The 13231-nt window shown below is 38.4% G+C and overlaps 1 long non-coding RNA gene across 1 annotated transcript in view; it reads right to left on the reverse strand.

The window, feature by feature from the left end:
• Nucleotides 1-366: 366 nt before the first annotated feature.
• LOC125921247 (uncharacterized) overlaps nucleotides 367-13231 on the reverse strand; it is a 156080-nt gene continuing 143215 nt past the window's right edge. Inside the window, exons 3-4 of the long non-coding RNA XR_007457353.1 lie at nucleotides 12558-12660; nucleotides 367-3312 (exon numbers count right to left, since the gene is read on the reverse strand). This is a non-coding gene — a long non-coding RNA (uncharacterized LOC125921247). The remainder of the gene's footprint in view (nucleotides 3313-12557; nucleotides 12661-13231) is intronic.

Genomic DNA, 13231 nt, shown 5'->3' on the forward strand with positions numbered 1-13231 from the left:
AAATAAACACTATAAAAATTCTGCCAAAAATGAAAGAATATGTCATTGAAAATAAATAGTGAAAATGCCATCTAATGCAAATTTCTGGTAGCAAATTCCTCTCCATGACACCCCCAGCTTGACAAATTTGGATCATACTGTGGATGTATAATTTTTTTGGCAATAATGCCAGTTTTCTCCCAAACAGAAACTATGTGTTCACCGCTTTCCAGATGTACAACTCCCTCTGGTTAATTCTTACAAAAATGGCTTTCATTGTTCAAAAAAAAAAAAAAAAATTTGAACAAGTTTCTTTGTGTCTTTATTGTTTCATTTGATAAAAGCCAGTTTATCTACCCAGCACATACATTGCCTTCTCAAAGTACCTTGTGGCAGCCTAGCTTTTTTTTTTTTTTTTTAATCTGCATTTGCTAAATTTAGTATGAACGGTAGGATAATCCTTGCTAGGAAAGTGGATTATAAAGATAAAAGAAAGAAGCATTAAGTTCTTTCCCCAACCAGTTCCAAATGTGCCTTTATGCCTATAATATCCCATAAACACCAGGGCAATTGCACCAGCTGCTCTTGACTCTCGGAGGGCATGATATTTCCTCTCATTCTGGCACCAGCCACCACCCCAAAGGAAAGAAACTCTCACAAGCCAGAAGTAGACAGGCGGCACTTTCACCAGGACTATAGATAAACACTAGGACCTGATAGCTCTCTGCTGACAGTCAATTCCTATAAAAATAAAAAAGTAAAGTATAAAAAGACACTCAATCCAGACATAAAAACAGGTTTTTGGATATTTTTGCATTATATCCTTCTGATATTTTATTAGGACGATATCCAGAACTCTTGGCAATGATGCATTAAATGGGAGTGAGGTGAAAAAAAAAGAGGGGTTTAACTCACTGATTAATACATGGTTTGCTCACTTCCATTAGCAGGAGCACTTTCTTTTGCGTTACTGTATTTTTGTATATTTGGCTTATGTTAAAGCAAGAAACACCATTCAAATACCATAGAGCATGAGGTATACATCATGCTTCACTTTATGGCTTTATTTCATGCTATCAAATGGTGAGACTAGACTAGACACTTTTTTACTCTTAAAACGCACATAAAACAAAACCACACCCTCAAAAAGCACTGAGAAGTGCTAATGATGCTGTCACTAATGATGCTGTCCCGAAGCATCATTATCTCAACATTCTTGAACACTGGCCACAAATTACTGTGTTACTGATACTGAAAATAAATAAATTAATTAAATAACAACAAAAGGAAAAAAAAGAGTGCACCATCCCAAGCTTGAGCAACTAATAATGATTGTCCAAAGGGGTGTCCATATATTGTGGCAATTCTTTTACATGTATTCACCTCAACTCTTCACTAAATTCCCATCATACCCCCACCTTGTCCTGGCTCTATACTGGAGAGAGGCAGAAAAATCACAACCCACTGAATCCTCATTCAATATGATGAGTGCATAGAAGGGTACCTATCTACCTCTTTAGAACAGGCAGATAAAGCTTCAGCAAATTTTTCAGAAGAAAACCTAGATTTCAGTCTTATCCCTGACACTGCTGAGATTTGATGCTGGTTATTTAATTTTTTAAAACCTCTGTTTTTTCATCTGTAAAATGAAAATACTGTAAAATACCCTACACCATTTCTTCCTCAGTTTTTTTTTTGCCACCACAGGGTGAAATATAGCGCACGAGAACCTTTTTGAGATGGTTTATAATCGTCCCTGTTTGGGGAAGGTTTACATTTGGTATATACAGCTGACAGTGAGAACTTCCTATGGGCCAGATACTGTTCTAAGTGATTGAATATTTAACTCACTCAGTGCTCACAACAACCATAGAGAGGATTATTGCCCCTATTTGACAGATCGGTAAACTGAGACCCTAAGAGAATAAGTGACTCATAGATGTTGTTCATCTTTACATTCTACCAAAGCTTTATGGATGCCACTGACTGAACTGGTACCACGCTTATGCTATGACACAAATAACTGGAGTCTAAAGTGGTTTAGCTATACTATTGTGCGACATTTGAGTCCTCAAAAACAATACCAGCCAATATGAAGGTAAGGTTGGAATCGATACACCAAGTATCTGAATTGTCTACGTGGAAACAATGGAGTCCAGGCATGGAAGGACAAAGGTCAATGACAGTGACCTGCTTTTGAATGGCCCATAACTGCGTAAGATTAGACTTTTATGTCATAATCAGTTTGGTGGTGTTATGACCACAGTCTATGGAGGCCACAGCAGGAAAAAAGGGTGGTGGGGAGAATTTGGGAAATCCTACCACACCACACTCTACTGGTAGGAGATGAAAATGTTACCAACCAAAATTGCCTGAGCAGGGGAAGGCTGAGAACAGGAAGAAATAGGTATTATTAAATTGTTCATATAATCTGGAAGGCAGCCTCAAAGAATGCATTAGAGTCTTTCTACACATATCGTACTGTTTGACAAGAACAGCAAGTCCTTAGGGGGTGATCATAAGTAGTAATGGCAATAACAGCACTTTTATGGGGAAGGCAGAAATGTGGATGCATTCATGGGTGTATTACGGGGTATATGGTCCACCTTTTAGCTATTTTCTCTCTTTTTCTTAGAGACTATTGTTACTTCCAACTTAACAATCACCTAATTGCTCAACATTAGTTCCCAGCGTTCATGTCAGTTTCCAAAGAAATGGATGATTTTCTTTTTTGGCCGTAGACATGGCATCTTTTATCCATTGCTTAATAACAAAGCTTAATGGCTTAAAAAACAACTTCGTCTCACAGTTTCTGTGGGTCAGGCATCTGGGGACACTTAGCTAGGTACCTCTGACTCTGGGCATCTTGAAAGATGTTGTCCAGGACCTCATTCATCTCAGGGTTCAACCGAGGAAGGATCTACTTCCAAGCTCATTCCCATGGTTGTTGGCTGGATATACTTCTTTTGCAGACTGCTGGGCCACGAGCCTCAGTTCCTCACTGGCTATTGGCTAGAGGCTGCCCTCAATTCGTTGCCGCATCACCTCTTCATATCACAGCTCAAACATGATAGCTTTCTGGGAAACCATTGGACACGAGTGTCTTCTAGATTTGGGCCTTCGCTTGTGACATTTAGAGGCCAGGTAGTTTCAGGTATTGGTAAACTAAGAGTTTAAGATAAAAACAGTGGAAGGCGATAGCTAACCTCAAGTGTCCAACGTCTTTGGGAACCAGAAGGTCCAGGAACTGAGAGTCCACACACCTGGTGCATCTTTCACATGAATGCTGAAGTCATTATAATCGCTGACGGGAGTTGGAGTGCACAGAAAATTCTGAGAATCAAAGGGAAGGCGTCACAAATGTAAGACAGGGTGACAACATGACACGGGAAGCAAGGAAAATCCCTGATCGCACTGGGGACATAGATTCTGGGAGTGTGAGACATTAAGCTGCCTCTGATTGGGTGAATTGTAAGACAAGTGGTGACCTCTAGGGAGGCCCAGGTTATTTCAGTCCAGGAGGTGGAAGGCCATGTTCATTGCAGTTATTGTGGATCTAGAAGAGTATCTTTATCATAAAGTGTTAAGTCCAGAATTGCCCAAAGAAGTGGTCAACATAATAAACAAGAGCTATAGTAAGTGTCCCCCCCCCCCCGCCGAGTGCTTCACTTGCCCCGTTACTTCCTATACTTCTTAGTTATTCTCTATGTAAAAGACTGGGAGGTGAATTTTTTAACAACGAGAAACTTAAAAAATTATTTAAAAATGAGTAGATAATTTATAAACAGAGAAAAATTACAGTTCAGAGCATGTACTAGTTTCCTAGAGCTGCTGTAAAAATTTTTCTATAGCTGGATGCTTTAAAACAAGAGAAATGTATTCTCTCACAGTTCTGGAAGCTAGAAATCTGAAAGCAAGATATTTCCAGGTCTCTGCTCTCACTAAAAGTTCTAGAGAAAAGATCTTCCGTGCCTCTCCCTAGCTTCTGGTGGCTGCTGGCAATGATTGGCATTCCCGGCTTATAGCTGCATAGCTTCAATATCTACCTCTGCTTTCACATGTTCTCTTCCCTTTGTGTGTATCTTTGTGTCTCCAAATCTTCCTTTCCTTATAAAGTTTCCAGTCGTTTGACTTAGAGCCCAGTCTGACCTTACCTTAACTTGAGTATATCTTCAAGACCCTATTTCCAAATCAGGTCACGTTCATAGGTACCAGGGGTTAGGACATTGTCTTTTGAGGGAACATAATTCAACTGACTACAGATAATTATCAGATAATTCTTGGACTTTCAACACTAATTTTCACAAGCCATATCATCCACTAAAAGAAGAGATGACACAATGAACCTTAGGGTATTTCTTATTCAGTTAAACTACAGTCTCATGGCCCTAGAGCAGAAACTGAAAAGAAGTTATTTCCTCAACCCCAATTAAGTGAGTTCTTTTTCGTTAAGTTGCTCAGCCTTTAATTGCGATATCTTCCCTTTTCAGAAAGTGTTGTACAAATAATGACTAAATGCATATGAACGAATTTAGATTAGACATAGCCTTAGCCTTGGTGATGTTTTTGCAGTGCTTTGCTCTTCACACTTCCAGGGCTGAAAACACTGTAGGGAGCTGAGCAATTGAGGAAAACGGAGGGAAGAGGGGCAATACATCAGAGCTGTTTTCCCACTTCAAGTGACTTGACTCTAAGCTTTCCCACCAGTTCAGGGTTCTCTGGGGTGGAATGCTTAACATCCAAACAACGTGCAAATGCATACCGTGAAACAATATGCAGCCTCCTTCCCATAAACACCACTGGGGAGAAAGAAAAAGGTGTTTTTTTTTTCCATGTTGTCAAATGACTTTGGTCACAAAGGAAGTGTGAAAGCAAAGAGATTTCTCCCCACCGGCCTTATCACTGCAAATATGTGCTGTCACGTGGACCGGCTCTCAGGTCTGTACGATATAAAACCTCTGAATAGAGATGCTATACGTGAATGTACAAAGGGTGAGGTGCATTTAAAGTTTTTTTACATGGTCAACTGAAATACATACTAGTTTTGTTTTTTTTTTTTTTTTAAGGAAGCTACCATCTTTTATCCTTTTTTCAACCATTGGTGAACAATAATTCCTGAGGAATTACGAATGTGGAGTTAGTTCACTTATTTTGCAAAAAAAAAATAATGAAGACCAAATTTTATACATACATACACGTAATTTTTTTAAGAGAGAGAGAAAGGGAGAGCGCAAACAGGGGAGAGGGGCAGGGGAGAGAAGAAAGAATTTCAAGCAAGCTCCTCTCCGAGCACAGAGTCCAACACAAGGCTTGATCCCACGACCCTGAGATCATGACCTGAGCTGAAATCAAGAGTCAGACACTCAATCAACTCAAGCCACCCTGGCCCCCCCAAAATGTTTTCATCTTTAACTGTCTTTGTTCTCTCTGATGACAACATTTTCCTTTTTTATTATTGACTTAATTTTTCTTTTTGAAATTTTGACATTAGTTTCAATGTCATGAGGTTATCTTTAGACATAATTTGTGAGTGCATGATGTGATTCCTATTGTATTTTCTTCACCTCATTTTCATCACCATAGACTTTCACCAGATCCCATTTAACTCACAAACGCATCCCATGTAGTCGTGTTCTCACAAGTGGTCTTTGCCTGACTTCTCTTCTCTTTAGTCCATTTTGTCAGCCAGCACTATCGCAAACTATGAAAGCAAGTCATATTGAACTCTCGGTGTACCATTTCTCAACTGACTCTCTTCTTCCAATATACAAAACTCAATTTCCCATTGGCTTTAAAACCTACCACTAGGAACTCAACACTCCCCCTGGGTGAATTATTTTTGGTGTATGCCTGTTGACCTGCAAGCACAGTTATTTATTCCTCAACAGTCCTGTCTGGGACACTTTTCTCAATCTCTGAACCTAATAATCAAAGCCCTTTCCACATCATTCTTCTGTATACAACTTTGGCCTATGCTATCCCAGCTTCAGTTTTTTTTTTTTAACCTGTAAAATGAATGGTTGGAATAATTATTATAAGAATTTAAGAGTGCCTGGGTGGCTCAGTTGGTTAAATGTCGGATTCTTGATTTTGGCTCAGGTCATGATCTCACAGTTCATGAGATCAAGATTGCTCTTGCTCTCTCTCAAAATAAATAAACTTCTAAAAAAATCCATGAATTTATGTCTTTTGTAGTTATTTATTTATTTATTTATTTATTTATTTATTTATTTTGAGAGAGAGAGAGAGAGAGAGAGAGAGAGAGACTGAGAGTGCAAGCAGGGGAGAGGGGCAAAGGGGTAGAAGGAGAGAGAGAGAGAGAGAGAGAGAGAGAGATCTCAAGCAGACTCCACACTAGCTGGGAGTTGGACTGGGGCTCGATGTTACGACCCTGTGATCATGACCTGAGCCAAAATCGAGTCCTACGCTCAACCAGTTGAGCCACCCAAGTGCCCCAATCTTGTATAGTCTTTTAAACCCGGCGCAAGCTCTATTGGCTAAGTACTATTTTAAATTAATCTTATGAAAGCTCAGTAAGAAATTCTATTTGATATAAGAATATACTGCTTCATCTCATAATTTACACTCTACCCCAAATCTCATAAGTAGAAAAGAATGTAAAAATAAATGTAATAAACAAAAATATAGGCTTTACCAAAAACAGATGTTTTGAGAGCCTTTGCTTCGACTCTGAGCTCCACTGCTGCTGGCATATTGCTAAGAGTAAACTATTCAGTTGAAATTTCAAGTGACGTAGTGCCTGGATGGCTCAGTCAGTTAAGTGTCCAACTCTTGATTTCAGCCCAGGTCATGATCTCAAGATTCATGAGTTCAAGCCCCGTGTTGGGATTGACAGCACAGAGCCCCATGTTGGGATTGACAGCACAGCACAGAGTGGTTGGGATTCTCTCTCTCTCTCTCTCTCTCTCTCTCTCTCTCCCCCTCCCCTGCTCATGCTGTCTGTCTCTCTCTCTGTCTCTGTCTCTGTCTCTCTCTCAAAATAAATAAATAAACTTAAAAAATTAAATTTCAAGTTAAAACAAGTGGTTTTTGTTAGTGTAATTGATGAGTGATGAGCTATTTTATTCTTAAAGAGTCAAGTGGAAAATAATCATCTGATTAGACAGAATCTTGACAAGAATGTTGATGGTACACTGTAATGTGTAAAATAAAATCTACACATGTTTTCTTTCCCATATTGCTATGTAAAAAAGAGAAATCAGAAGACTTTAGAACAGAGATGATAAGATGAAAGGTCCTGATCTTTTGGATGATGACATGTGTAATGTGAAAAATACAATACATAAATAAAAATACAATGAAGACAATCCATTATTAGCATAATGGCTTAAATAAATTTTTAAAGTATGTATGCATGATGCAAAGATCTTTTCAGCAGCTAAACTAAATGTGATATTTTTACTTCAAGGTAACTTAAAACTAGAAAGCCAGTTTCAAGATGATTTAGTATAGTGTTAGTATAGGATTAAGGGAAATAAATACCCAAGTTACATCTGGGGATATGAAGTACGTCTGATTAAAGCTAGTAACAAAGAAATAGGAAAAATATTCAATTCTACATATTTACTAAAAAAGAGACAGATGTTTCTGTATAGAATTATTTCCTTAATTGCAGCATTGGGTAAGTTCAATTGTTTAAAATATTAACTTTTAAGTAATAAAGAATGTGTGATTTATCAGTTTGCATCTCAGAAACATCTCTAATTCTTAAATTTTGCTATTTAGGTAGGGTGATGGTGACCATCCAAGATATTAAACTTAAATTCATTCATTCTATCAATTATATTGATTCAAGAAAAGTTTATTGTTTGCCTATATGTTGTCAGAATTGAAATGTTGAAGGATGAAGAAATAAATATTTATTACCTATTAATGTACATGGCATTTTGCTAGCTATTATGGGACTGTCTAGGTGAGAGCTTACAATTCTCTAGATCCATGGTGTTATGGGCTGAGTTGTATCCTCCACAAATTCGTATGTTGAAAACCTAACCTCTACTACCTCAGAGTAAGACTATATTTGGAGACAAGACCATTCAAAAGGTGGCTAAGTAATGAGGCTTCTGGGTGGGTCCTACTCTAATCTGCCTCGTGTCCTTACAAGAAGAGGAAATTTGGCCACATGATGGGACACGATGTGCACAGAGAAAAGACTATTTGAAGACACAGCAAGAAGCCAACCATTCATTTATAAGCCAAGGACAGAGACCTCAGAAGAAAGCAAACCTGCTACCACCTTGACCTTGGGCTTCTTGACTCCAGGACTGTGAGAAAATAAATTTCTGTTGTTTAAGCCTCCCTCTGTGATATTTTGCCATGACATCCCTAGAAGACTAACACACATGGGTAAAAGCCTGAAGCAACTCCTGTGAGTTGCTTCAGAAGCCTTTCCATTTATAACACTGCATTGTCAAGGTTCAGCCTGAAGGAATGATTGCACCAAAAGATATCTGCTCAGTGACTCCTGTTTCAGCTCTTCTGGTGACTCACTGTTCTATTATAAACATATGCTGCCAGAAAAGGTCTGCCCACCCTGGCTTACTTCTGCTCTGTATTTCTGGACACCAGTTCTGTTTCTACCCATTTGATTCTCCTGGCGCTACCTAGGGTCTCCCTGGGCAGCCAAACTTCAGTAGGCATCACTACTAAAACTTAATCTTGCTGAACTTCAAATGGTGCCAATGAACTACCTACCCCACCAGCTTCTCTGTGCTTCCCAGAGCCATCACTGGGGTGAGGTGACCCTACACTGGCATGGTCCCAGGCATGAGTGCGTCCTGGGCCTTTGCACCTTTGGCATTTCACTCTCCTCATCAGAATTCCAGCACTGCTGGTACCACACATTTCCCGAGCATTCCTTAGTCCAAGTGCTTGACATTCTCTCAGAACATATACGGTGTCGTTAATCCTTGAGAATAAGTGCTAAATGAATGATATAAGTGAATTCTTCAGGAGCTGAGGGAAAATTTGCTCTACCTTCAGGCTATAAAAATAGCTTCATAACATGAGGAGCCCGAAGGATAGAATTTTACCAGTGTCTAGAAGGTAGAATCTTCAAAACCAACCATAGGAGGAGACGGATTATAAGTACCACAGTAACTGATTCAAAAACCTCAGAGAAAACCTGGGCTGCAAGTAGCCTGTCACTTACCAGCTGTGTAGCACGGAGCAAATTACAGCCTCTCTGAACCTCTATTTCCTCATGGGTTTCTTTAGATGATTAGAAATAACCCATGTAAAATGACTTACTTTGTGCCAGGCAAATGGCCTGGACTCATTAAATGGTTCTACACTTATTATCATTGTTTCTTGATTAATGCAAATCCAACCGCCATCATCTCAGCAGGCCTCATTTTAGCACTCACATGACAGACATCAGAAATCAAAATTGACCTTAGCAATGATTTAGTCCAGTCTCCTCATTTTTCAGGGAAAATTAACGCCCAGAGAAATTAAATGACTAGCCCCAGGTTATAGAGCCAGTTGGTGGCAGTGACAGTGACAGCCACAGAACATATGATTGCTTACTCAGGTTCAGAATACTTCTCATTTCAGAGGATTTCTTTAACAGTAGTGCACATATCTTAGCAAACATGCATTTTTACATGTATACTAATTACATATTGTCAGTGAACTGAAATAAACGGAATAATTATTAAATCTAGGCGCTGGGTAGTGCGGCACATTTGTACTCAGGACCACCCAACGTACAAAGTAATTGAGGGTTCCTGACTGTCTAATCTCCATCACAAGTCCTGACCCTGCCAAACAGGGACAGAGTTCATGGTCGAAATTTTAACTTGGCTAATTATCAGTATCTCGGACTCTGGATTAAATGTTTTTTTCAGGAAAGTGCTTTCTGTTCCAGACTGCCACTTGCAAGTCTCCAAATGGCAAATGGGAATGTGGAGAGGGGACCCAAGGGGGCATCCTGCCTTTGCAGAAGTGGAGATGACACCTGGGGCTCCTGGGGTGACCTCTGGGCCCTCTGGCCGGTCCATCCTCAGGATCCTTGTACTGTGTTCTGAGGTAAAGCATAAACCTGTGACTTGTTCTCTTAGACGCTTCAGGTCTCGATGGTCCTCTCCTCTTATTTTCAAAACCACCTCCCATGTGGTGCCTGAACAGACCATTTGTGCTGTGGCTTTGCACCATGATCACCCGTGTCTTGCAAGGGTAGTCCCAGGTAGGCCTCCTAGCTCTGGTCTCAGCTACCTTCCATCTTCTCCATGGGGCTTGTGGGCACTTCTGAGTCCCATCCATGCCCCACAAAACAAGGGCATCTCTGTGCATTTTTTTTTCAGAAACGCTCTCTGCTTAATTCTGCCATTTTCTCAGATACTCTGTCTGCTTAATGCTGCCATATCTTCATTTTTTTCTGTGCCATGTCTGACCCACGTTGCTATAAATACCACAGTGTAGAGGTTGTCTTTTCAGAGTTCAAAATAGAAGTGGGCAAAACCCCTTCTGATTTGTCTTTCCCCTCAATTAACTCCACACCTCTGACTGGGATTTCACAATAGCTAGTGAAAGCTCTGACCCTTTTGTCACAATCTGCTTTTTTCTCCACCTTGGTGTCTGTCTTTCTTCCCAGACTTCATTGGATCATAAGGAACTCTCATGACCCTTTCTCTTCAGTCTACTTCAAACTCTTCTTCTGACATAATTTCCTGTGCCTTCTCCACACTTTGGATATTAAATACCTATGTTTTGAGTCAGATAGGCTACGATATCAATACTAGAGTTTCCGGAGTCTAGGAACTAGTATTTAATTGGGAAAAATAATATTAATATCTGTGTCAAAAATGGCTTAAAACTCTTCAAAGATTTTTCTTTTCACTGGGGATAAAATACAAACTTGCTACCATAACTTATAGGGCCTAGTATCACCTGCCCCCCCCTCCACCTTCCAACCTCATTTCATTCTTCTCCTTGGCCATTCACCCCAAATACATATATCATATCAAGGAAGCCAATGCCCCATTCAGAATCTTTTTTTCTCATTCTCTTTTCTGGAGCTTTGCAGACCCAGCTTCTTCTTATCTTTTAGGTCTCAGCTTAAAAATCACCTCTCCAGGGGCACCTGGGTGGCTCAGTTGGTTAAACATCTGACTCGATTTCGGCTCAGGACATGATCTCACAGTTTGTGAGTTCGGGCCCTACATCAGGCTCTGCAATGACAGTGCAGGGCCTGCTTGGGATTCTCTGTCTCCCTCTCTCTCTGCTTCTCTTTCTCTGAAATAAATAAACATGAAAAAAAAAACTCTCCAAAAAGGAATTCTCTGAGCTTCTTATTGAAAAATTTTGGAAATTAGTACTCATTGCCTCCAGCCATTTGTTTCTAAAACCTTGGTTATATCCCTCATGGTGCTTAAGACAATTTGAAACTATTTTTCTCATTAGTATGTTTGTTCATGCTTTCTCAATAGAACAGAAAATGCATGGTACCTGAGATTGTGCACTTACCTTGTTCACCGTTTTTATCCCTAGAACTAAATAGTGTTTGGAGGATAGTAGACACTCCATATGGAAGGAATTAATGAATTAATGAATATATATTGATATGCTAGGAGTCATCATAAAGCTGACATTTTCTTATGTACCTAGATTATTTATACTTTTGAGAATATTATAAGTTCTATAATACAGAATTATGGCACATAAAAACTCAAAATCCTGTGATGTTTTTACCTAAGGGTATAGTTTTCCAAAAAGACTAAATGACATGTATTAAAAAAAGGAGAAACCTTAGAATTGACTATATTCCAGACTAACATCTTATTTTCTTTCTAATGACTTTATCCATTTTATTGCTACTTAGTTTGCAATACTTCTGTTCTCCGTTGCACATTCTTTTATATAAAACATCTGTTATCTCTGTCGCACAAACTTGAACATCCTCTTAACAAACGACAGTTATAGCTGACCCTTGAACAACAGGGATCTGAACTGTGCAGGTGCACTTACATGCAGATCTTTTACAATGAATACAGCACAGTATTGTAAATGTATTTTCTCTTCCTTATAAATTTCTTAATAACATTTTCTTTTCTCTAGTTTACTTGATTGTATAATGTAGCATATATAATACATATAACATACAAAGTATGTTCATCAATTGTTTATGTTATTGGCAAAGCCTCTCATGAACAGGAGGCCATTATTAGTTAAGTTTTGGGGAAGTCAAGAGTTATGCATGGACTTTGACCATGTGAGGGTTGATACCCCTCACCTCTACATTGTTCAAGGGTCAACTATTATCAGATGTCTGCTTTTCAAGTATATAAACACCAGCAGATACACATTTATGGAAATTTTACTAAAAGTTAAATTTATACTAAAAGTATAAATTATTCTAATTTTTATTAATAATTATTATACCAAAATTATAATTATTATTATTATTATACTAAAATTATGATAATTAGTATGATAATATTATACTATATTAATATTATACTAAAAGTATATTAATATTATACTAAAAGTATATATTATTCTATCTGGGGATATTGAGGCTGTAATAAAGGGCAATTGTCACCTGATACTGTTGGTACCTTGTAATGAAGCACATCAAAGCAGTTTTTTTCAGCTAAAGCTGATAGAAAAATGGCAGAGCAATGGCCGTTTCTTCATTATTTCCTTCCCCCTTTTCTTCTTCTAGGACAAAATGGAAAACATGTTATTAAAATACCAATTATATTACTCAACTGGAATATACATAAAGATAAACTTACAAGGAACAAGATTTAATAGAATTTTGTGACTAGGCTTGCATTGTAATTTTCATTTAATTGTCCGTTATTCAGAATTAAACCTCTGTTTTTCTGCTATAGCTCAATTACCTACTTAGAAAGTCATTTTATTGTATGGCAGAAACTATTCATTTCTATATATTCTTTCTTTTAATTAACCATTGCTTCATGTGGGTTCTAGATTTATAGTTTGAATCTTGAAACAATAGATTTTACGTGTTTGGGGTTGGATTGGAGGTTAATGATTTTAATAGTTCAGTTATAATTTAGCTTCCTCAGTGTAAGTCTCTATAGTGTTTTACGCTGGTGTTTTTCTGAGCCTATATGTTCCCACCAGTCCTAAAAAAAAAAAAAGAAAAAAATCCTAATTTTATCTTTGTTCCCTGCATGATTCAACAGAACTGAAATTTAAACAAGAAAAAAATAACCACATTGAGACAGAGGCTGTTCCTATTCTGTAATAATATCTATTCATG

Source organism: Panthera uncia, chromosome C2 (genome assembly GCF_023721935.1).
Source record: "Panthera uncia isolate 11264 chromosome C2, Puncia_PCG_1.0, whole genome shotgun sequence".
NCBI lineage: Eukaryota > Metazoa > Chordata > Mammalia > Carnivora > Felidae > Panthera > Panthera uncia.